Source organism: Eulemur rufifrons, chromosome 6 (genome assembly GCF_041146395.1).
Source record: "Eulemur rufifrons isolate Redbay chromosome 6, OSU_ERuf_1, whole genome shotgun sequence".
In the NCBI taxonomy this organism is placed as follows: Eukaryota; Metazoa; Chordata; class Mammalia; order Primates; family Lemuridae; genus Eulemur; species Eulemur rufifrons.
Window position 1 is genome coordinate 12,665,018 of NC_090988.1, and position 24,992 is coordinate 12,690,009.

At 45.1% G+C, this 24,992-nt stretch overlaps 1 protein-coding gene across 3 annotated transcripts in view; it reads right to left on the reverse strand.

The window, feature by feature from the left end:
* GRAMD1B (GRAM domain containing 1B) overlaps nucleotides 1–24,992 on the reverse strand; it is a 164,512-nt gene that overhangs the window by 121,582 nt on the left and 17,938 nt on the right. The window lies entirely within an intron of this gene.

Consider the following 24,992-nt stretch of genomic DNA (forward strand, 5'->3'; position numbering starts at 1 on the left):
CATCAACGAAGTTTTATTGGAACACAGCCATATCCATCACAGACACATTATCTTTGGCTATTTTCCTGATGCAATGTCAGAGCAGAGTAGTCAAGGCAGAGTTGAGTAAGTTTAGCAGTGACACTATTAGGCCCACAGAGCCTATAATATTCTCCATCTGGCCCTTTACAGAAAAAGGCAGCCGACCCTGCTGTGCATAGGTTCTATTAATAATAAATTCCTATTGCCATAAACGTCACTATAAACAAGGCTACAGCATAACCAAAATCGTTTCTTTGTTCTGGTGGATTATCCATTGTAATAAGGTGCACTGATCTTTTAGAGTATATTCTTGAGCCTAGACGCCCAGTAGACTGCAGACTGAACAATCTCATAAAGTAAGTGCTTGCTCCAGTGGTTACACGCTCTCCAAATAACCAAAGAAACACGTGAATTTTGCGTGCATGGTTGCAGTTATAACCATGCTCCTATGTTCTGTTCTTCCAGCAAGAAATAAGTGACCTTAGAAGCAATTTGAATCAAATTTTCAAATACGCACACAAGAAACCACATACACCCATACACACTAAAACCAGAAAAGCACCAGACAGAAAGCCTCCAGCTATTTGGCACTGGCAGAACTGTGGACACGACCCCTTTCTCTTTCCTTTCCTCTACACAAAGCACATTTTTATGGCTGCTTCACTATGAAGTGGTTACTCACCATTTTCACTTTGCTAGCTCTGATGGACTTGCTTATTAAAAACTCCTCACAACAAAATTTCGCTATAGTGTTGTCGACCCATGGGATTTCTTACTGGGGACTGACCTGTTGTATGCATCAAGCACCCTCTTACAGATGAGTGGAACTCAAATTCCAAAGCAGACACAGCTCCAGAGGCAAGCACCAAGAAGGGACGTACCAGTCTACACCACGGGCAGCACACGTGAGAAGTAGAGGAGGTATCTGGCAGGATTTCAGAAAAATAATTCTGAGATGATATTAACAAGTTATCCCACTAGATGGCACTGTTGACTTCCAAACCAGAACCACAGCCAGGCAAACCAATCAGGAGCTTCAGGACTCCAGGGCCAACTTTCTGGCGCCCCCTTTTGGCCCTCCTTCCCATGGCTTAGAAAACGGCGCAGATGAAGGCAACAGTGGGTCACCTTCAAACTGTTTATTGGTTCTAAATAATTAAGAAATACCAAACTGCATGCATTCAACAAATATTTATATAACACTGTGAACATACGCCAACAAGAGGCAGCATCAAGACTCTGGTGAAGAGTCTATACTCTAGCATGCTGCCTGGGATTGCATCCAACCTCCTCCACCTCCTAGTTAGTTGCATGACCCGCAGCAATTTATTTAATGTCATTTTCTTACCTACAAAACGGAGACAGATGTTAACGATAGTTCTTACCTCGTAAGGCTGTTGTGAGGTTTAAAGAATTTTGCTTGCACAGGTTGCACTACTGAAAAACTGAGATTGTATAAACCTGGTCAAAAGCTGCAAGATACCAACATCCTGCAAATGTCAAATTAAATTTTTAAAATAAAAAAAATAAAGAATGAACATACGTGAAGTATGGAGAACAGAACCTGACACATATTAACGGCTGCATCAATGCTAGCTGTCATTATCACAGGCAAGGCATCATTTTGTGGGGTACGGGGAAATGAAGGACATGACTCAAGCAAGCATCCAACTCTCAAAGTGCGTGCAATCTGGAAAGTAGGAGTCAATATACACAACTACATTTAAAAAGTAGAAAATGATAACTTTCACAAGTACACAGTAAACACTATGGGAATCGAGAATAAAGGAAGGTCATGTCCTTCTGGGGCCAGTAAGAGAAGACTGTTGAAACAAGATTTTTGCGCTGACACTTAAAATTGGGTAGATTCAGGACAAGCAAAAATGAGAAGGCATTCTAGTTCAGTTCCGTTTACCACTTTACACGTACCCGGCACTGTGCTAAGAGATGGGGGTCTAACGGTGATCATGACACAGTTTCTCTAGCAAAGAGCCCCCAGTCTAGGACACACAAGTATTCACTGTGTACTGCAACGCAGCAACTGCAGGAAGATGGATAAGGTGCAGATGGTGGACACCTCTGTTGCAAAGTTTCAGGGAAAACATCAGAGAGGTGAACATTGAGCTAGAAAGACTGTGGCTAAATCCATGGTGGCAACAGGCATAGTGTATATAGGATCTTTTCTCCTCCAGTGCCCCCAGAGGAGGCCTGGTCCTCTCTCCTCTCACTTTTTGAACTTATTTTTCAACAGTCTTAAATAAGTTAAATGGACGCAACCACTCCTCTACTCAGTCCCATGAAATAATATTGTTGAGCAGAATTTCCAGAGATTCAGACATTGCCTCACACTCTCACGTGCACCCTTTCAGTTCTTCTCTCACGTGAGCTTTTACAGATGATACAGGCCACCTGGACTCTGAGCAACTCATATTGCTCCCTAAATAAATCTGCCAGTCTTCCACGGCCATGAAAAAAGCAACCACCATACTGGGGTGTTTATAAAGGAGTATGGAATGCTACAGGCTCAAGGACCACATCCCCATCCACTCCATGCCTTGGTGGGCCTTGGTGGGCCTTGGTGGGTTCAGTCTGGGCTTAAGGGAATTGAAAAGAACTTGGAAAAGTCCAGCAGAGGGCACTAACAGACGAAGTGTCTGTTAGAAAGCCTGAAAAAGAAACTCTAAATAAGGATTTGGAATGACTTTGCCTGGGCACCAGACAACTGAAAGATGGCTTAACACTGCAAGGAAGGGAATTTGTATAAAGCAACAAACAGCTAGACAACGCACTGGGATCCTTCCTGTTGTAAATTCAAGCTTCAGATAAAAATCACTGTATAAATTAAATTTTGGAACACTAGACCATGTTACTAAATAAGGTGGGGAAGCTCTTCCTAAAATTCTGGAATATTCCTGAGAGAAACCAGTTGAAGCAGAATCCTGGTTTTGTTCTCCACCAGCAAGCCAGTGCAGGAGCTTATCCTAGAAGGTCACATTAATACCAGCTACACTGGGAAGGGCGGGGGGAAATCCATGGTAATGTGAGTCAAAGCACGCTCCAGAAGGCAGAAATTCACCAGGCTGTGACCAGGAAGCTCCGCAATGCAGGCTGGGCAAATTCTCATAATTCCAGTGATCTCTCTGCTCCTTCCCCCTACCCAGGACATGTGCAAAAAGTACAAGCCAAACCCACAAGCCACCAGGAAATGTCGTTCTGCCCTCTGGAAGGCACAGCTTTACTGCTAGAAAGACAGAATGAAGCAATGTTTCTGAGCAGGTGCATCCTAAGTAGAAACACCTCTTTCTCTTCTAGGCAACACTAAAGGGGTCATAGCCTCCTAAGCCCAGAAAGGGTTTTGAGAGATTCAGGTGGTCCCAAGCAGTCAGGGCTGTGTGACAGCTGTAATTTAGTATTTCCAGAGCCTAATGGAAACTGTACATTTACCCATACTAAGGCTTCGTAGACTAACATATCAAATCTCTTTGCCTTTGGCTGCAATCTCGGCCATCTAGCCTGTTAGCGCCAATTATCTCACGCTAATTAGAAGTTTCAAAAGGCTCCAAGTGGCAGTTGTAGATGTCTTTGATTAATGAACATAAGGAAATAAATTATTTTAAGCAGTGATGTAGTAGAAATAGCACAGAGGCAGACAAACCTAGGTTTGCCCCTGGTTTTGTTTCCGATTGGCTATCCTCTCAGCCTATTTCTCGAAAAATAGGGACTTACTGTGATCACTCACAACCTAATAATTTATAAAACTTCATTGAGAATTAAGTTGTGAATAATCCAATCATAGTATCTAAGTTCAGGATCCGGAGTCAGGAAGAGGCACGTTCTAGTCTTGACTCTGCCACTTAGCAGGGGGCAATTGGGCAAATTATTTAACTTTTCTGTTTGTTTTTTTGTTGTTTTTTTTTTTTTTTGTGAGACAGGGTCTCACCCTGCGCCCTGGCCAGAGTGTGGTGGCCTCATCATAGCTCATTGCAGCCTCAAATTCCTGGGCTCAAGCGATCCTCCTGCCTCAGCCTCCTGAGTAACTGGGACTACAGGCACGCACCACCACATTCAGCTAATTTTACTATTTTTTGTAGAGACGGGTCTTGCTCTTGCTCAGGCTGTTCTCGAACTCCTGGGCTCAAGCAATTCTCCCACCTCAGCCTCCCAAAGTGCTGGCATTATAGGCATGAACCACAGTGCCTGGCCTCCAAATTACTTAACTTTTCTAAGTGTCAGATGTAGGTAACAACGCATGCCTTAAAAGATTGCAGTGAGGATTAGAAGTGGTAGAAATCATCTGTAGAAAGTGTCAAGGGCAGTATCTGGCCCTTGGTAAGTGGCCCATAAATGGCAGATATCAATTGTACTTAATAATCACAGTTGGTTGGTAAGATAAATCTTTTGAAACATCCACTGCATGGGAGGAAGATAACACAAGAGACCCTAAGCCTAAAAAATAGAGCCATACCACCCCTGACAGAAGAGACAGCTGGGTTTTCATGCTGAATTATTCCCACGTGTAAATGACGCTGGCATTTACAATTTCAGTTGGAGTAGGAAAGGTGTACGGGGGAAGAGAAAAGAGGTAGCAAAGAAACAGTGAAGAAAGAAGAATAGTTTCTGTTTGTCACCTGGCAAGCAGGTGTGGGAAAATCTAATAATAGAAAGTAAGTAAACAGATGTGATTGGGGGACTGCCAAGGACTGCCAGCGCCATACACAACATACCTCAGGATTCTCAAATAATACTTAGAAAACAACACCCTCCAGGTGAAAACTAAGAATTTGTCCACCAAGTTAACAGGTTTGCTTCTGCTTAGTGGCTCCCGTGGGAACCTGCGGCAAGGTGGGCAGCCAGCTGGTCAAAGATTCGGGGACTCAGAATCCAGCTAAATATCTTCCTAACTCATTACAACTCACAAATACTCTTCTGTTTAATACTTCTTTCATCCCTAAACGTGCCCACGTCTGTCTTTAAGAAAATAAAAAGCTCTCCCCGAATTCCTTTATTTTTCCTCCTCTTCATGGCCATTTTATTGAAAGAATATAGTGCATGGTGATTGCTGAACTTCCATCCAAACGGTACCATAATAAACTCAGGAGCTTTACTATGCAGATGCCTCGGCCCCTCCCCAGATGTACCAAATCAGAGTCTGAACCTGTCCAGGAATGTGTATTTTTTAAAAGCTTCCCAATAATCCTGGGGGTAACCGGGACTGAGACCCACTGGGCTTTATACCTTATGCTTTATGCTTCTACTTCTTCACCATTGAATTGTTAATTGATTTATTGCAATCTGGACGCCATGCCCACACCTCTGTTTTATCACTGGGGACCTCGGTCACTGCCAAAGCCAATGACAATAGCTGAATCCTGATCTTACTTGAGTACCCAGACAGCTCTGACATTGGTGATTATTCCCATTCTTGAACTCTACCTTTCTTGCCTGATATGACACCACTCACTCCTGCTTCTTGCATTTTATCCTACTTTCTCTTTCTTTCTTTTTTTCTGTTTTTTTAGGGAATTCAAGAGCTCTTCTTCTGTTGGATCCTGAAATGTTTCCCCGGACTCATTCAGCCACTCATTTAATAAATTATTATATCAAGTATCAACTATGTACTAGACATTGCACTAGAATCTAGATACCAGGTATAGAGCAGCAAACAAAACAGACAAGGTCTCTGCTCTCAAAGAATTTACATTCCATTGAGTCCCTTCTTCCTGCTTTATACCAGGGCAACCTAAGTTTTGTGGACCTCTGAAATTGTTATCAATATAATGTGGAATAGCATTATACATTCAGGAGACAGGCTTATAGCTTTCATCAGATTCTTAAATATGCCTATGACCCATAAGAGAGGTTAAAATCCATTGCAGAGTGGGTGCAGTGGCTCACACCTGTAATACCAGCACTTCAGGAGGCCGAGGCAGGAGGAATCACTTGAGGGCGCAGTTCAAGACCAGCCTGAGCAACATAGCAAGACCCTTGTCTCTACAAAAAATAAAAAAAATTAGCCAGGCGATGGCTTGAGCCTAGGAATTGAAACTGTAGTTACCTATGATGATGCCACTGCACTCTAGCCCAGGCAACAAAGTGAGACCCTGTCTCAAACAATAAAGAAAAAAAATCCACTGCAATACATTCATTCTGTGTGATATTATCCAGACCCAAGTCTTTAATTATGATGGATATGCTGATAACTCCCAAAGACAGCAGAGCAGAGAGCTGAGCTGTCCAAACATGTGGCTCTATATATTTAAATTAATTAAAAATTCAATTTCTCAGTTGCACTAGTTACTTTTCAAGTACTCAATTTCCATATGTGGCTATCGCTTCCAATGGACAATACAGACAGAGGACACTTCCATCCTTGCAGAAAGCTTTATTGGACAGCATTGGTGTAGAAGTTTCCAGATCAAACCCAGGATTTGAGTTCCAGCTCTGCCACTTGTCTTCTGAGTAACTCAGAGATTTCTTAACCCTTCTCTACCGTCCCATCCTCTTATCTGTCAAAACATAATTTCACAGATGTATTGTGAAGATTAAATGAGTTAATTAATATGCAGCACTAACAGAAGGTTTGGCAAATAACTAAGTACCCAACAAATGTCAATATACTTATTTTTATTATCATACATTTGCCGCAGTACTGAGCTCTCCTGAACGTCCAACAGGAATCTCAAACTGAGCATGCCCACTGCTGAATTCACCATCTTGTTCTCCTCTCCTTGTACTCTACTAGCAGATGCATAAGAACTACTATGCACCCCCACACTGGTCTGACACCAAGTCCCGTAGACTCCACTTCCTGACTATCTCTCAAATCCATCCATCCTCCATTCATCACTCCGACGGCCACTGTCTCACACCAAGCTCTCATCACCCCTTGCCCGGGTTACTTAAACAGGCTCTTCACTGCTCTTCCTGTTACCAGTCTGGCCCGACTACAGTCCTGACACTGAAGCAATGATCTTACCGAAACACAGATTTGAGCATGTCTCCTTCTGGCTTAAAATCCTTCAGGTTTCCTGTCATTCCAGGACAAACTCCTTATCTCAGCAGTAACAGCCTCCTACTCTGACTGCTGCTTCACTCCCCAGCTCACCTCTCACTCTCCCTCTCCACTGCAGCGGCACCACTTGCCTCCGCCTTTGAATTCGCCCCTCTCCTGGCCTGGCGTGGCCTTTACTCTCTTCTTTGTCCCACTGATTCCCGTGGAGGAAGCAATGCGGTTTAGGGATTGAGCCCGAGGGCGCTGGCTTTATCCTGCCTGCGATCAAATCTTGACTCTTGCACCTCCACCATTCAATTCCAACCTCTATAACATGGGGGTGATAACAGTATCTATGTTACTGGGGTGTTGTGAGAATTAAATAAATTAATACCCACAAAGTACTTAGAAAGGTACCTGGCACTGAGCAGACACTCAATATTATAGCTGTTATTATCCTTCAAAAGCAGTACCTTCTCAGGGAAATCTTCACTGATGGCTGCCACCTGTGCTATGGTCCTATGTCCCCCTGCACTGCTCTCTACCATAACAGTATCATGATACTCCTCAGGATACGGTAATTAATGATTCACTTCCCCATACCTTCTACCACATTATAAATCATTTGAAACCAAAGATCCTCTTTTGTCACTTTGTTCAATCCCCAGTGCTTAGCACTGTGCCAAGCACATTTTAGGTACACAACACATGCCTGGTAAATGAATGTGCAAATATCTAGCCCTGTCCTCTCTTGCTGTACTTGTAAAAGTCTCCATGTCCACTGAGAACTCCCTGGTCAGCCCAGAAAGGTACCTTGCTGAGCACTAGCCAATCAGCACAGACTGCACGATCCTCCTTGTCCACCAACACCTTCCTAACGCCTATGTTGAGAACACTCTGCCAGGCCCCACTGGATGTGGAAGGCACGGTCTGTGACCTCAAGGAGCCCACATTCAGTCTGAATTCCTGATGTGCTGCTCATTCGTTCATGTTTCCACCGACTGTTTCAGGCATTGGGGGTAGGCTCTGCAGACACCCACTTGAATTAGATGCATGTGGACCTTCCAAACAAAGACGCCACTGTAACAAAACCCGCCAGTATCCTCCCGATGCCAGCCCTCCTCTGCCATACCTCGGTGCCAAACCTGTCGCTCAGCTCTCAGTTATCCAACGTGAGGAAGCTGCATCTCATGTCTGACAGCACCTCCATTGGAAGGTGAGCGGGAAAGAATGTGGCTCTCCAATTAGACGTTATGGGTAAAAAAAGGCTAGCAGGAAAAAACATTGAAACCCAAGGCTACGACTTTTTTGTTTTTTTCTTCCTTTCTTTCTTTCTGACTATGGATTTTAAATTTTCATGCCAATTCTTGGCTCTCTCGAGTACAGATAATCAAGCTCTGGCTAAGAAAAAAATATATATTCTTTCTAATGTCTTGTTCTCAGATATTTTTCACTAAGGGAAATGGATCTTTCACCCACACTAAAATGCTAGGCCTCTCTCCACACGCAATTAAAATAACTATACTTACCCCATTATATTCCTCAAATGGGTCCTGAAAGGGGGGCCAAGGGGAACCGGTGTCAGCTTCCACTGCTGAGCATGCTGCTCTTTTCCAGTTTGCCACTTCCTACTGGCTTCCTCGGCCTCAGTCACTACTTAGCTTCGCAGTGAAATCTTAGGCGCTCTTGAGAGGGTCAATACAAATTAACCAGGTCACTCAGCGGTAAACCTTTACCCAGGAAGTAACATGCTCAACCAAGTTGCTTCCCAGAACTTGAAGTCTGTGAGGATTGGTCAAGACCCTGGGCAGTGGAGTCTCAAAGGCCAGCAGCCTCCCTGCGTCCCCAACACACGCACCCCCTCCCCACTCCTCCTCTCCCTGCATTCCCATCCCCTCTTGCCTGTAGGAATCTCTTGCTTCCCAATCCAGAGCATTCCTGGTGGACAAAGAACTCAGTGCTAAAAAGCTGCAGAAAGTTCTCAAGCCCAAGGCAGGCCAGAGCCATTTTATGCAGATAACTCCAAAACTTTATTTTGGACAATCAGTTTGATCCTGGTCCCTTCGTCTAAACTCCTCAAAATGATGGGCCGGGTACGCACAGAACCTATGCCTTTGTTCCCTACAACATCCCAACTTCCTCCCCTCAAACTGTACTCCAGCTATCATGTTTTGGAAGATACCACAGACTAAACACTATCTGTCTCCTAATGGATGTGTGTGTGTGTGTGTATGCGAGTGGGTGTGCACACTTGTAATCAAAGACACAAAACTACCATTCAGAACTTCAGGTCAGCATCCAATGATGTGCCTCGCCACGGTGGGTTGATAGAATTCAAGCCAAGCAAACTTAACATTTTAGGTTGTCTTGCTACAGAAAAATGCACATGTAGTTTCCGTAAGGCTTCTGGAAATGTCAAAAACACCCAAAGGAACCCCTCCTCCCAGGAGCCATCACTTAGGTGATCAATATCCAAACTGCTCTTTCTCTGATCTCCTCTTGGCTTCTTTTCCCCTACCAACCTCTGAAAAGTTGATCCTAGAGTTCTGTTCGTAGTCTCTTTCTCTTCTCATACTACACACTCTTCTTCAACAATCTCATCCAAATCTGTAGCTTCACCAAGAACTCACATGTTCACCCCCAAGCCTGTATCTCCAGCTCTGACTGTTCCACCAAGCACCAGTCCTTTTTATCCAGCTGTTTACAAGGTATCACCAAAAAAAAAAAAACGCTTTCTCCCTAAGCTCTTCATGCAGTGTGAACAAAACTATCCCTCCCCCACCTTCACTTCTCCTAAACAACTCCTATCTGCCTTCCTTAGCTCAGTCACCTGGTCACCATCCATCCACTTAGCTGTCCAAACAAGGAAAAGCGGAAACGGTTTCAGCAGTTCCCTGTCCTCCACTCCCTGCCTCCAACCTGTCACTGAGCTGCACTGCTCCCACCTCTGAAACATCTTTATAACCGTTCTCTCCTCTCTATCCCTAATGTCCCTCCCTGGTCCAAAGACCAGTGCCACATTGTCTGCATAAGAATCACCTGGAAACTTTTTTTTAAAAATAAGCTTCTATCCCCTAGCAGCTCACTCTGGGTTTTGACTCAGAGGTCTGGGGTGGAGCCTGAAGGATTTTTAACAAGCCTCTCAGGCTTGCAAACCACTGAAGCCCCATTCTATTGAAATGGCCTTTAACCGTACTGATAAATATTTAACAATCAGATTGGGAGGTGGGTACTGATTTGTATTTTTTGCCAATTTCTGTGGTGTAAAGACTCCAACCATTTCTGTCATCACTGAAATGGGCCCTGGGAAGTGATGTGCACACTTGGCTTTTACAAGCCAATGCAAGCCAGCCCCAGCACACTAATGCGCCCAGACTGCCACCTGTCATCTTCTAAACCAGCTCCAAACAAGTCTTGTCCCAACTTAAAATCCCTTGAAGTCTTCCTATAATGTCACAGAATGCAGTCCAATACAGTGCTCTGCCTGACCCATAAGGCCTTACAACATAAAACCAACTTCCCCAGCAGAAAGTTCCACCTGAGTCCCTTCCAGTGCTTACACTGAACCACTTGTGCTCCCCAAATACACCGTGCACACTCGTTCCTCCAAACTTGGTTCACGTTGTCCTTTCTGCTTTAAACGTCTCTTCTACACGATCCACATCTTCCACCCTGGCCAACTGAGTCCCGCACCACACAGAAGCCTAGCTGTCTCTTCCCTCAGGTACATTCGAAGATTAATTCCCTGACTTTTCCCCCTGCTGACCCAGAGCTCTGCTCCCTTTGAGCCACAGAACTAACGACAGATCCAAGCCTGAGCAGTTACTACCAGGGATAATGGTGGCTTTGTCTGTGCCTTGGAGAGAACCTAGCAGCTACATCAAAGAATACCTCCTTTAAGTGCAAACACTGGCTGCTTTTTTCAATTCATTCAAGATATGACATACTAATATGTTGTATTTAATACTAAGAATAAACCTTCACATTTAAACAGTTCTTCCCAGCCTACAAAGCGCTTTCATGTCTATTCCTCCATCCAATCTTTTCAACCTCATAAGGTAGATAAGAAATATATATACTCTGATCCCCACTTTAAAGATGAAGAAAATAAGGCTTCAAGGAGATATATGACATGTTTAAGAGCAACCTGTTGGTAAGCTAAGAAATGAGTTTTCTGTCCCTGTACTGTTTGTTCTTTCACCTTGAGCACTTTATAGTGCTGGGCCACAGCATCCGCCTGGAGCTGGGAAGGGGTGGGTGGCAGGAAAGACCTCGCTGATGAGACTGAGAAGGATCTGTCTGGGGCCGGGGCGGGAGGGCTGGGCAGAGCTTCAGTGTTCACCGTGCTGCAGGTGTCCTTTGTCCCTGCTCTGCAGGAGGCAGCCCTCAGCCAGAAAGCAAGAACATCTGGGAAGTCCAATGCAGCACAAACCTTGAAACAAGAAGTGACAAGAGTCTACCCGGACCGGTTTGAGACAGTTTGTCAGATGACAGCACCTGCCACTGAGGTCACAGGGCTACAGGAGAAACTATAGAAATAAACAAGCTTTTTACCATACCAAAAACAAAACAAAACAAAAAAACCTACACCTAAGAGTAGAAATGTCTTAACAACAACCAACTAGTGAAAAAAAAAAAAAAATAGGCCATTCATATAAGACAGAGCAGTGTGCCAGGGGACAGGACAGGACTTCCCAGAGCCGGAGCCAGGCCTGGAGAGGCTCCTAGGAGGCCAGTGCAGGGTTGGTCTGAGGTCCCAGGGGGAGTCTTGGGAACTAGCAAGGCCAGCGCCCTCCCGTGTAGGCACAAGGGCAGGACTCACAGGGGCGAGGCCAGCTACAGAACAGAAATGCTGGTGTCGTGAGGTTTGGGAAATGGTCCTGGTGGTGATGTCGACTCAACTGAATTCGAAGTAGCTTCATTTAGGAGTCTTCTCTAAGGACTGAGGCAGCTGATTTCTCAGAAACAACTACTAAACTCCTACAAGAACATCTTAGAAGAAGCCCAAGCAAAAGGAGCATTGGTCCACTTACATCTGATGGAAGACCAAACTCAACTAAGAACAAATGTATTTTCAGGATTTTTTATGACGATAACTTCCCAACTGGTAATTAACTGTGTTACCAGCTGTTTCCCTCTAGTTAACAGAAGTCAAACCTCTTAAAAACTGAAAATATGTGAGTCCCGAAAGGTCAAAGGTGGGCAAGGTACAGAGAGCCTCGGTTCTTCCTAGAGGGCCAAGGAGAAAAGCACCCAAGAAAAGGATAAGCTGATACATCTGGAAAGATGGACAAATTCTTGGGTCCTAAAGGACAAAGGAGACATGGGGGAGGTGTTCACACAGAAACCGTCACAGACAAATTGCTCCAGTGACCATGGCTGGAGCTCAAGGACAAACGACTGCAAGCTGTGCTGTTTTCCAGAAAGAATCCTTTCAGCCTCCCTGCCCCACTCCCAACGCCACCCCCACCCCCGATCCAACTTCATTGCCCTTAGCCCCAGGAAAAACTGGTTTATGGTAAAACTATTATCTTGTTTTTTCCAATTGGAAGAAATAAAAAGAGTCCTAACCAAGAACTCCGGTCATTTACCAACTCACAGAGGGCCTTTGGGGCCTGGGAAGAAATCACAGCATTGACTGGTCATGGAGTCAGGATGTCTAGTGGAATAGCCTGATCTGTCTCCACAATACCATTTTCCACACGGGACAATCACTTTGACAACTTTATACACCACGCATGGTCACTTTCATTAGCGTGAAGACAACACGTACTGCATAATTCAGAATACTGAACAAAACAAAACAAAACAGAAGTTGCCTAACCCACAAATCATTTATTTTTGGTTTGAGAACTTTAATCGCACACACCTACACACGCCCAATCATTCTCTGCCCTGTATCCAATTACCCTCTTCCAGTTCAGTTCTGAGAGACACCCAAATGGACAAGGATATAAAAAGGAGTTTGATGACCCACATGGCGAATAATTCATTCATTCAAACCACATTCAGAAAACACCTTTTGAATGGCAGCACAGAGAAAAGATGAGAGGCAAGCTTTGGGTGGGCCGGGTGCTCGGCTAGAAGGTAACAGGCACAGAGGAGCTTAAGACCCAGCTCTGCCCTCCAGAAATCTCAACGTGTGTGCTTAGGAATAGGACTTAAAGTTTAAAGACAATTATGAATAACCGGAAGTTCATATCGCAGGGAAAAGGAATCTAACATGTATTGAGTACCTACTATACGCATTTTTCACCTACTATCTCAGTTAAAAGTCACTATTTGAGGAAAATAATAATCTTCTCTTTTTTATTTCTTTATATTAAGAATATAAATTGGGTTCACACCTATAATCCCAGCTGCTCAGGAGGCTGAGGTGGGAGGATCTCTTGAGCCCAGGAGTTTGAGGCTGTAGTGAGCTATGATTGTGCTGCTGCACTATCGCCTGGGCAACAGAGCGAGACCTTGACTCTTAAAAAAAAAAAAAAGTCCCATTTTCTGTACCAAAATACCCCAATCTGCCCTAATTCCAAAGGCTGATTATTGTAACTACCAATCGTCTACCATGTGGTGTCCTTTCTGACTACACAGCCTCCCCTTCAGCAACTCCTTAAACATAAATATGATTGGAAATAAATGCTTTTCCAAATGGATGACCAGGCAGGCAATTGTATCAGAGATGCCAAAAACCCACATGTGTGTTGTCTGAAAACTATGTTAACCCTGCTGTGCTAAGAGCATTAAGGTGACTGTCCCCACGCCTCACCTGGCTGAGAAGATCTGACTGCGAGCTCGAGAGAAATCACAGGAGCACAAAGGACTAGTCCCAGAAAAACCTCCACTTCAATCACCATCATGACTGGAACTGCCCATCTGCAGACTCAAAACCTGAAAGCACCCCACCTACACATCCACACCTTGCATGCGTGAGACATGTTCTTAGCACTCAACATGCTCCCGTTCTCCTGTCTGTTTTGCTCACACTGGGGAGCACGGAGAGCAAGAAAGACCCTGGCCTTTCACTGTGTCCTCATGTAGGATGTTCATCCCATAAAGCAGAAAAGCGATTTGCTTCCAACTGTTCCTTATGTCCATTTTCTCCTCGGGGCAACTTACATGAGAAGGGAATTGGGAGGCTGATTTTAGGTGTCAACTAGACTGGATTATGGAGTTCCTAGGAACCTGGAAAAGCATTTTTTGGGGTGTGTCTGTGAGGGTGTTTGCAGAGGAGATTAACACGGGAGTCTGGGTGGATTAGGTAGGGAAGACCTGCCCTCAGTGTGGGGAGGCTCCATTCAACCTGCTGGGGGCCCAGAAAGAGCAAAAACAGAGAGAAAGTGAATGTGTCCCTCCATCTGCTGGGGCTGGGATACTTCCTTCCTCTCCTGTCCTTGGATGAGATGCCAGGCTCCCTGGCCTTTGGACTCCAGGACTTACACACCAGTGGCCCCCGAGGTTCTGAGGCCTCCGGACTGAGAGTTACACCTTCGGCTTCCCTGGTTCTGAGGCCTTTGGCCTTGGACGGAGTTGTGCCATCTGCATCCCAGGGTTTCCAGCTTGCAGACAGCCTGCCATGGGCCTTCTCAGCCTCCATACTCCCACAAGCCAATTCCCCTAATAAATCCCCTCTCATCTATCTATCTATCTATATCTTCTATATCTATATCCTATTGGTTCTGTCTCTCTGGAGAAGCCAAATATAGTCATGAATGACATCGCAATGACCAGGCTCCGTTCCTGAGTTCAGCTAAGGGAGAGAGTCTCACTTGGATGAGATAAGTTGGTTTCTGTGATGTCCAGTTGCGCCAAGAGGGCAAATATCCACCCAAAATGGGCTCTGGCTATTTTTGGTTTCATCATTCTTCTTCTCTGCCTTCCTTGCATGACCCCACTTCTGGAACTGGTGGTTTCCTCCAGCTGTGTCTGTTTCCTCTCTATACACTTCCCTTCTTGCAGTCTAGCTCCGTCTCTACGGCCTGACACCCACTGTTCTCTTATCAAAGGTCACCAATGACTGCGATTTTTCCTATTCCAATTCTTTCTGACATTTCTACAGCATTTGCAATGACTCTTCCTTCTTCAGGAGAAAAAAGTATTCCACCCTAGGCTTAATTTCAATAGTGCTTAATGCAATCAATCACATCTCTCACTCAACAAACATTTATGGAGAACCTACTACGTGCCAGGCTCCAACTGAGGAAACTCCTTAAGGAGTTTACTCTCTAGTGAAGAAAGAGACACCCCATTGAATGATGAGGTTATATACAATAAGACAATTGTGTCATGGAGGGTGGGATGGGTGAAGTGTATATGCAAAGCGCAGTACCCACACAAGAAAGAGAAAAAACACCTGGGTCCAGATGGGAAAATAGATACAGCTTCACAGAGGAAGCATTTGAGCAAACATTTAAAAGATTAGTAAAATTTTACTACGCAAAGCACATCCAAACAGAGGGACTGGCACATGCTTCAAGCTTCGAGACCTAGAAGATTGAGGAGCCGTGCAGCTGCAGTCCAGGACCACGCCTTCCACACTGCTGGAGGTGAAGGCTGGGGTGAGAATGCCAAGAGATGAATGGGGAAAAGTCTGCAAAGTCCGCATCGTGAAGGGCCTTGCTTGTCTCAAGCAGGATTAGATTTCATCCTGCAGGTGATGAGGAGGCACCGAAGAATTCTGAACAGGTAGTGATGTGTCTATTAGAAGAAATGAGAGGGCAAAGAGGCAGGCCTGTAAGGAAGCCCTCTCAATAGAGCGGAGCTGATGAAGGCTCAAGCAGAGGGCATGGAGTGAGGAGGGAGAGAACCAGGAGGGGACAGATTTAGGAGGTGCCTGACTGCAGGGGGTGGGAGAAGTGAGGGAGAAACTCAGGCTATCCTGTCCCTTCTACTTGCTAGCTCTGGGGGCAGTTCAATCTTCTTCTTTGGTATCCCCATCACGTTAGCACAGCTCAAAATAAATGTTAGACAAGCAATAAATAGCTGATGACTAGTTAATTAGTGCCATCGTCATCAATCAACAGTGGGATAAGTCCACAGCAAATCTTCATTGAGCCTTGTACCGTGGAATAAAAGCAGGAGGGCTACTAAAGTGGGTAATGAAAAGATTATGGGAAATTCCAGCTGGCCAAAGAAGTCGAGAGACACATGTAAAGTCACAGAGGTACTTAATAGCACAGCAGGCAAAAAATAAAACTCAAGTCTGATGACGCTCAGAGCTCTTCCCACACCATGCTGCCCTTGGGGTACAAGAATGAAACTCCCAGAGGGTAGAGAATATATCTTAAGCCTTTTCTCTTAGCCCTTTGGTTTCACTTCTCATAACCAGGATAACTGCTACCAGTTGTTCGTTCCACAAAGCGGATGTGCCACGTGCTGTTGCTGAGTGTTTTCTACGTACCAGGCTCTCGTCTAACCACCGCAAACACAGTAGCAAAAAGACCAGGCAAGGCCCCTTCTCTGGAGGACCTCAAATTCTGCAGTTTAGCAGTAGGGACGCAGAGATGGGAGACAGATCATCCACAAAGAGTAAATAAAAGATGATCATCTCAAAAGTAAAAAGTGCTATGAAGACAATAAAACTGGGGGGTGAAGAGGGGAGTCTCAGAAAAGTTAACAAATATATTAAGGTCACACCAACAATAAGTAGCAGAGCCTGGACTTGAGTCCATGCAGATGGCTCCAGAGTCCATGACTTTGCCAACTACCCTGCACTGAGTGGTTGGCGCAGTGGTTTGCTTAACAAGCACAGAATGAATGATTGATTGAATGTGAATGGGTATCGTCAGAAGGGCCCCCAGTGTATTTTTAATTTGGAAGGGAATTCAGAGGAAGATTCTAGTGAAATCTGTTTTGATTTTATTTCATCCTCAGGAATCTCTAGCTAGTCATATGGAAACACAGATTATAGTTTAATCAGATGTTTTCCCCCCTCATTCTATATCTCTATCTATTGGGAGAAAAATAGACTTAAATGTTTGCTTTCCTACTTCCTTAAATATTAAACAAGGCTCTGACACATCTTACACACACTACATATTCAAACAATATTTGTCATTGATGTTGATGGGCATAAAACAGATCACAAAACTAGCATCAGATTAAGTGCTCGTAAAATATCATTCAGTTATAACAAGTTAAAGAGTTTTTCAAAACGTAAGAATTACACGTACCTAGTCCCAGACATCAGACTCATGAAAGATGAAACAAGCATTGCAGGGTACACATAAAACTAATCCTATTTTCACCTATGTTTCATATCTCTCTCTTAAAGGCTGTTTTTAAATCTTACCTTGGCTCTTTTTTACAACCTCACACTTTCTAAAAGTTCTCACTCTGCGTCTTCTCCTGAGCACCAAGAGCACCTTCTCCCGTAATTACACCCCATACCAAAGAATATCACTCATCTCAAACTTGGAAGTCAATCCTGCCCTCCATTCATTTAGTGCCCTCTGCAGAGCCTTATGGCAGTACTGCTTAAGCTGTCACCAAAGATTCATAGAGCCACGTTACAGGAAATTCAGCACCAGGAAAGAGATGCAATAACACCTCTCTGGCTGGCTATTTGTCCCCCTCCCTTAACCATGAGAAGGGGGGATCAGATTCCAGAAGCACACCAGGAAATACTAAGGGACAATGCAGCCTGCCTTAGCTGATCACACCACAGCCCTAACCACTCTCTGGACCACTGTCTTTTCCAGGTCGGCCAACCCCAAATGACTCAGCAAAGGTGCCTGACAATGACAAACAACCGCAAGCCCTGAGGGCCTATCCTTCGGGTCAGATAAGCTTAGCCCCAAATGACACCAACATGAAAACACCTACTTCTCTTACACTTAAAGGGGAGGGGGGCAAAGGAAATGATCAGAAAGTGAGTACCTACTGTGTATCAGGCAATTCGAGAGGTGCCCTGTCTTTATTATTTCATCTTCAAACCAGTCTACAAGGTAGGTATTATCATGATCGCCTGCTTATGTAAGAGGTACCTGATGATGCAAAGCAGCCTACGGGAAGAAAACTTGTTCCCGGCTGGAATTTTACTCCATGGGAGCAGACTGGAATTTGCTACTGGCATAAAAGTCACAGGTAGCTGCTGGGAAGTCATCTACAGTGGCCTTGCCGGAGGTAGGGATAGGTGAGAAACAGTGTGGGCCTGGGCCAGTATGGACAGTATTTTTTTTTGCAAAGATAAAGATCCTTGGAAGAAATAGAAACACGTTTCCATTTCTCAATGCTCCCTAATCCCGCTCAAATTCACAATCAGTAGCCACCTGTGACTCCAGATCCTCCATCACTCAGACCCAGTTGGGTTTACCTTGTCCTCACCTCTAACAAGGCAGATAAAGTCTATAAATCTCCCAGAGGTGGATGGATTTGAATCTAATTACAGACATCAAGACTAGTACCATACTCAATAGGCAAATTAAAATTTCTCCTGCTAAGAGTTTGAGTCACTATTCCATGATGAAAAAGCACCTAGTCTGCCCTAGGGAATATCCAGGTCTAAGAAATATACAGCTATATACAAACATACATATATACTTATATAATATACATTTATGTGTACTAAATACATACATTTATGTATATTAAATATACACATATATTTATTTAAAAGATTTATGTGTGTACATGTATATATATATTCTCCTGTACTTGTCCACTTAACCTGGATGAGAGGTTTGGAGTTATTTGCATGGAGCCAGCTGTTTCTTATTACCTCTCTAAGGCTACTACTGAGCTGATTAAGACCAAAAATGTGAATCATTTCCACACCTGCCACCCAAAGAGGCCTTAAACTAGTAGTTAACCTGGGGGGAAGATGCTCTAGGATTCTAGACCCTCCATGACTATGGAGGACAAGTTCAGAAAAAAGCACCGAAAATGACCCCAAAATATCTAAATTTTGAATCCTTTAGTTCAATGGTGCTTGTGAGACACAAAACAGAACTTTTATTTCCCCTGTTCATTTTCTGCTGGAGAAACGAAAGTGAAGTTTGAGTCCTACATCTCGCAAAAAGGGAGACGAGAAGCAAAAAGCCTGGTTCTCCTTTCCCCATGGCCAGAATTCTCCAGTCAACAAAGCACCACCTTTGCCTGTTGTGTGACATGAATGAAGTAGCCCTATGCTGAGAGTAAATGGCTTCTGCTTTCCTAAGACAAAATGTCCATCCAACTCCACTTACCAAGGAAGGTCTTCTACTAGAGAGGACGTCCTTCACGACAAGATCTGGAGCACCGTCAGGATCACCAAACATAACAGCTACTGCTGCCCTCTCCTTAGATGCACTTCTCACATTTAAAATTTATATTTATTCATAATGATTTATACTGACTATCTAATAGATGCTCAATAAAATCTGCTGTTGAACAAATGAATGGATGAACAATAAACAAACTAGATTAAGTCCTTCAAGAGCAGACACCAGGCAAAGCTCAGTGGCCAGCACACAGCAGCCACACAGCAAGTGTTGGTGGAATTCAGACTCTCCTCCTCTGGCAGCCGGGATACATAATGCGTCCCTCCAAACAGGAAGGGGAGCAGGGGGAGGTAAGATCCAGTCAAAGCTTTTCACAGGAGCTGCCGCTTGCAAAGAGTGGAGGCATGCTGAAACAGCCAGTGATAATGTTTGGTTTTTATGTTCCGTTTCCCGTGGATTTTAGCTACCCACACTGTCAGCACGCATACATAAGCCTCAGTATAATGTCAGATATACACACGTACTGTACAATATAGAAAGAGGCCTAAATTAGAAGTGACATGACACAACCTCTTTTGAATCTACCATTACTCAGTTGTATGGACGTGGGCATGTCTCAGAATCTCGATTTCCTTAAGTGCCAGGTGGGCATACTCATTATATCTGCCTCATAGGATGCAGGAACAAATGAGGTGTTGGGTTCTCATGCCACAAGCTTGTCATTGGAAGGCTTGGTGTGGACCAGGCACTGTGGGAAGGGCTGGGGCAGATACACAGAATAATTATACTCTGTCCCTGCCTTCCTGCAGACCATGACCTGGTAAATCACTTTGAAAAGGATCAAGTGCTACCCAAACTAAGTTGTCTTCATTTGTGTCCATGTGGCTGCCATTCCCTGCCACTCTGACGGGAGGCTCCCAACAGCAGCTATCTGTGTCCCCTCTTTCCTCTGCACTTTCCCCCTGGGAGCCCAGTTCACGGCTCCAACGCTTTATGGCTGGTCAACAAATGGCATTCGCTGGCTGCCTTCAAGGCTGTCACTACTGAATAATAAAGGGCCATTTCTATTGACAGCCCTTTGGCTCTTGGCTTCCAGTAGGGCCAAGAGACTCCCACAAACACGAGGAGAACAACTGCTTTGGCATCTGACAGCTGCAGAGGGAGACCCAGCTTAATCCCATTATCCCTTGAGGTCTTAGACGGTGTCAGGGCAACAAATGCATCTGCATTCCAAAATGCCCACACCAAATCAAATTAAGTCCCACTATCAATGGGAAGGGTATCAGCCTCCCACTTCGCCACCAGCTCCTACCCTCATTCCACATCTCTCCTCAAAGGAGGGTAGAAGACACTACTTTTACAACTCCTGATTTGTGAATTTCAGAAAACAAACTAATTCCCTTTCAGTAATGTGTCCAAAAAGCTTCCTTTTAAATAAACAGAGGCCAATGCTGCATCGATAATTTGTTGACTTTCTCTCTACCCCCACTAAAATGTAAGCTCTACTAGGGCAGAAACTATTTTTGTTTCTGGTGTCAGGAATAGTACCTCGTGCATAGCATGTGTTCAATAAACATTTGTTGGATTAATTAGGGGAAAAAATAAAGATGGAAGGAAGGGTGCATCTATTCCAAAATCCTTCTTCCATGCAGAAGGAACAACTGTTGTCCTGACCTGGAATCAGAAGATGAGAGAAAGTATTGTGTTACTATGGCAACCACAGCTCCAAAAATAAACACCCTTCAAAGCTGCCTTGGGTCTTTGGTACGGAAAAACCTAACTGCTATTTTCAGACTATACCAAAGCCCTGGGTCAACCATCAGACAAAACATTGCTCCCAGTGTGCTCTTGCTCTCTGGAGCCTCATTTTGGGAAAGGTCAGCACTCTCCACCTAACTATGCTAAGTGTGGCTCCCCTGACTACAGACCGCCCTCAGAAGAACAGCAGTCTCTGGGCACTTACGTGTGATGGGGCAGTGGTCCCCAACCTTTTTGGCACCAGAGACCAGTTTCATGGAAGACAATTTTTCCATGGACTCGAGGCAAGTGGTGAGGCGGGAGAGGAGGGGATGGCTCCAGGATGATTCAAGTGCATTACGTTTATTGTGCAGTCAAACCTCTCTGCTAATGATAATCTGTATTTGTAGCCACTCCCCAGCGCTAGCATCACCACCTCAGCTCCACCTCAGATCATTACGCATTAGATTCTCATAAGGAGTGAACAACCTAGATCCCTCGCATGTGCAGTTTGCAGTAGGGTTCATGCTCCTATGAGAATCTAATGCTGCAGCTGATCTGACAGGAGGTGGAGCTTTTGCAGCAATGCAAGCCATGGGGAGGCTGTAAATACAGACGAAGCTTCGTTTGCTTGCCCACCCGCTTGTCTCCTGCTGGGCGGGCCCAGTTCCTAACAGGCCACGGACCGGTACTGGTCCTTGGTCTAGGGGTTGGGGACCACAGTGATGGGGGACGCAGACCAAACAAAGAAGAAACCGGAAAAGAAACCAACAGGCTTAGAATAGACAAACAAGCAAATATATAACAATCCAGAATATCATAAATGGCACATGAGGGGTAATTAGTTAGCTTCAAGAGGACTTCTTGCTTTCCAAAATGATTTACAATAGAATACCATGAAAATTGAATTTCCTTACAGGTTTTCATTGTGTGATTATTCATTCATCCTCTAAATACATGTTTACTGGACTCCTACTATGTTCTGTGCAAAGAGCTTAGCAGGCACTGAATAAAACAAACACTGAATAAAATAATCTCTGCCTTCACAGCTTATGATCCAGTAAAGGATCTGATGTGAGCACGGAATCACTCCAGTGCGGGATGTTTTAGGAACACAGATGTTCCTACGCTCAGTGCGGGAGGCTGGGGAACATAGATTTCCTGAGTCAGGAATATAACCTAGAGGAAAGGCTAAGCCAAAGGAGAAGGCGGCCTCAGGGTGGCACAGGGGGTCAGTGTTATACAAAAGGAACCCTGCCTGAAGGAGCAATGTCCAGGAAGACCTGGGACTAAGAGAGCATCCCATTCAAGGAACCGAAAGGCCACGCTGGCGACAGGCAAAGACGACAAGGAGCAGCAGGAAATGGAATAGCAGAAGGGAGATCATGAAGCCCACTAGGGCTGCAGAGGGAAGCATTAGAGGCCGGGGCTGAGTGCACTCAAGGAGACCAGCGAGGAGAAGCGACGGCAACAGGGATGGAGGTGAGAGGACAGACAGGGATGGAGGTGAGAGGACGGACTTGAGGAACGTTATCCTCCCAGGGAGGGAAGCCTTGTGAAATGGAAGGAACAGAGTGGACAGAACTGGTCTGAAGGAAAAGATGATGAGTTTAATTACAGACAAACAGGCCGCCTCAAAGAACATCCCAGTGAAAATGCCCGTTAGTCAGTTGGAAGTATGAGCCTGAGGCTCGGGAAAGAGATGAGGGCTGAGATTTAGGAAAAAAGTCAGGAGAGAGGATAAAAGAGCCCAAGGATAGTATCTAGATTTACAAGGAGACGGGAGGAGAGAGGAGAGGGTGGGGGAAAGAAGCAGCACAGGAGAAATAAGAAACTTAGGGTAAGAACTTTAAGAAGGCCCACACTGAGGACACAGACAGGAGCGGCCCTTAAATGATAAAAACTAGGTTTATGTGCAGTTTTTCAGCATCCATCCTTAGATAAGAACAGTGGCATCTCATAAATAATCAAAGAAGCAACAAACCACGGTTCCAGCTTACCATAGCCAGAGGCGCCAACTCAGAGGCCTCATGGATGGCCAAGCATGTCTTCACTTTCATTAACTAGTGAACACATTAGCATAACTCTTCTGACGCAGGTGCTTAATTTTATCTAACAAGATGAAACAGAAATATATACTCTCCACTTTACAGTCTCCCTGAGGCCAGGACCACACAGCAAGAAAACTAGCAGGAGCAGAACCTCCACCCCACGCTGCCTCCGCCGCTCCTTAGGACTGGTGCTAAGACAGTTGTCCTAGAAAAAGCCACTACCCTGTCCCCAGAGACAGAGGAGGCCTGCCTGTGCGTACCGGCGTCATGGCCACCGACGGAACACATGGCTGCACCCTGGGCAGAGACGGACTTCCCGAGGGACAGAGCAGACTGAACACTGAGTTGGGTTGCTGGAGACCTGTGTTCTAGATCCATCTCTGCCACTGACCAGCTTCATGGCCTCGGACTTCTCAGTGTCCCCAGAGTTGAAATGATCTCACAGATCCCATCCATCATGAAGACTGGATTCTCTGAGAGACGCACAGCCAGGTGCTGGCAGGTGGCAGCTGGGGGTGAGGGCAGAAAGGTGAACTGTTGGTAAAATGAAGGCCCTGGGCCCCTCTTCTCCTCTCCCACCCAGCAGACTCTTTCCTCAGACCTACTTTTTTCACGCTGTAGTGTGAATGCCACATTCGACCGAAATTGTCATGTACATGTCGCTCTCCCATACTCAGCTGTGAGCTCCTCAATGGAAGGCCTACCTCTTCCCATCTCTGTATCCCAGGCACACAGCACCACCCCCGAGTTCCAGTAAGTGCCCGATAAATGTGTGTGCGAGAATTACCTCTCCAGAGTTATCTACATTTTTCAGCTGAATTTCTCTGACAGGGAAACAAAAGGCATTTTGGGAAGCAATCCAAGCACGGAAAAGGCACTTCTGAGAGAGAGAGGAATGTCCAGCATTTCTAAGAACTTTCTGAATGGGAAGGCCACTTTCCACTCCGCTCGCCTCCAAGACATGGCTGACGATGGCTGAAAATTCCTCCAAGAAGTCCGCAGGGGGCCACAGACCCCACCGGAGAGCTGGTGAGGTCCCAATTATAGCCAGTACAAAGCCAGCCAGGCCTTTTCTCAGAACCTGGAAGCAACAGGCCAAGTTACCAACAGTGAGTCTCTAAAGAAACAGTCTCAAGGATGATGACCCACCAGTTATTCTTCCATCTTCACCGAGCACAAAATAAGAGAAAACGAGTTTGAATTGCACCATGGGGGATCTCAGTTAGATCTTAGGTAGAACTTTCTCAATAGCATGGCTGTTGAGTAACCAAGAGAGGGAGTGTAATCCTCTTTCCTTGGGTCTTTTTTTTTTAATGAGATTTTCATGTGTCATTGTACACACAGGTGGAGAAACACATGCTATCACCCAAGCTCAGGGCAAACTGTTCCCTGGAGAAGCTCCGCCCTGTCCAAAGTAACCTTTATTGCTGCCATTGCATCCAACCCTGATTCAACAAAAAGGTCAGAAAGGGCTTCAAAGTGTAATGACCCAGCCAGAAAACAAATGCTCAAGGCAGACTGCTCTGAGAGGTCAGCCTGGCACTAACTGACATTCTTGAGGGCAAAAGCACATGGCAACAAGGCTAAGTGGCATAAACACCTCACAGGGCTCTTCCCCCCACTTTGGAGAAGTACCTTACCCTGAGGGCTTCTCTAGAAATAGTGCTTTAGAAATTTACTTTTTTCCTTATTTCACAGACTTCCTGTGGTATAATATGTAATATGTTTCATCTTTGCCCCTGGTTCCTGTCACAAAACTCCCAAAACCCTTGGCATTTCCTGAGTGATAGGAGTGTCACTGCTATTAATAATGAGCTCCTAGGATGGAGGTGACTTAGGGTGGGAGGGCCTGGAGAGCCTCAAGATGGGGCCAGAAAGACCAAGTCATTAGAGGATTAGAGGATTGGACCTTTCAGCCCCACACTCCAACCTCCAGTTAAGGGAAGGTGGGAGGCAGTGGCTGGGGATCAAACTCTATAAAAACTCTTGGACAAG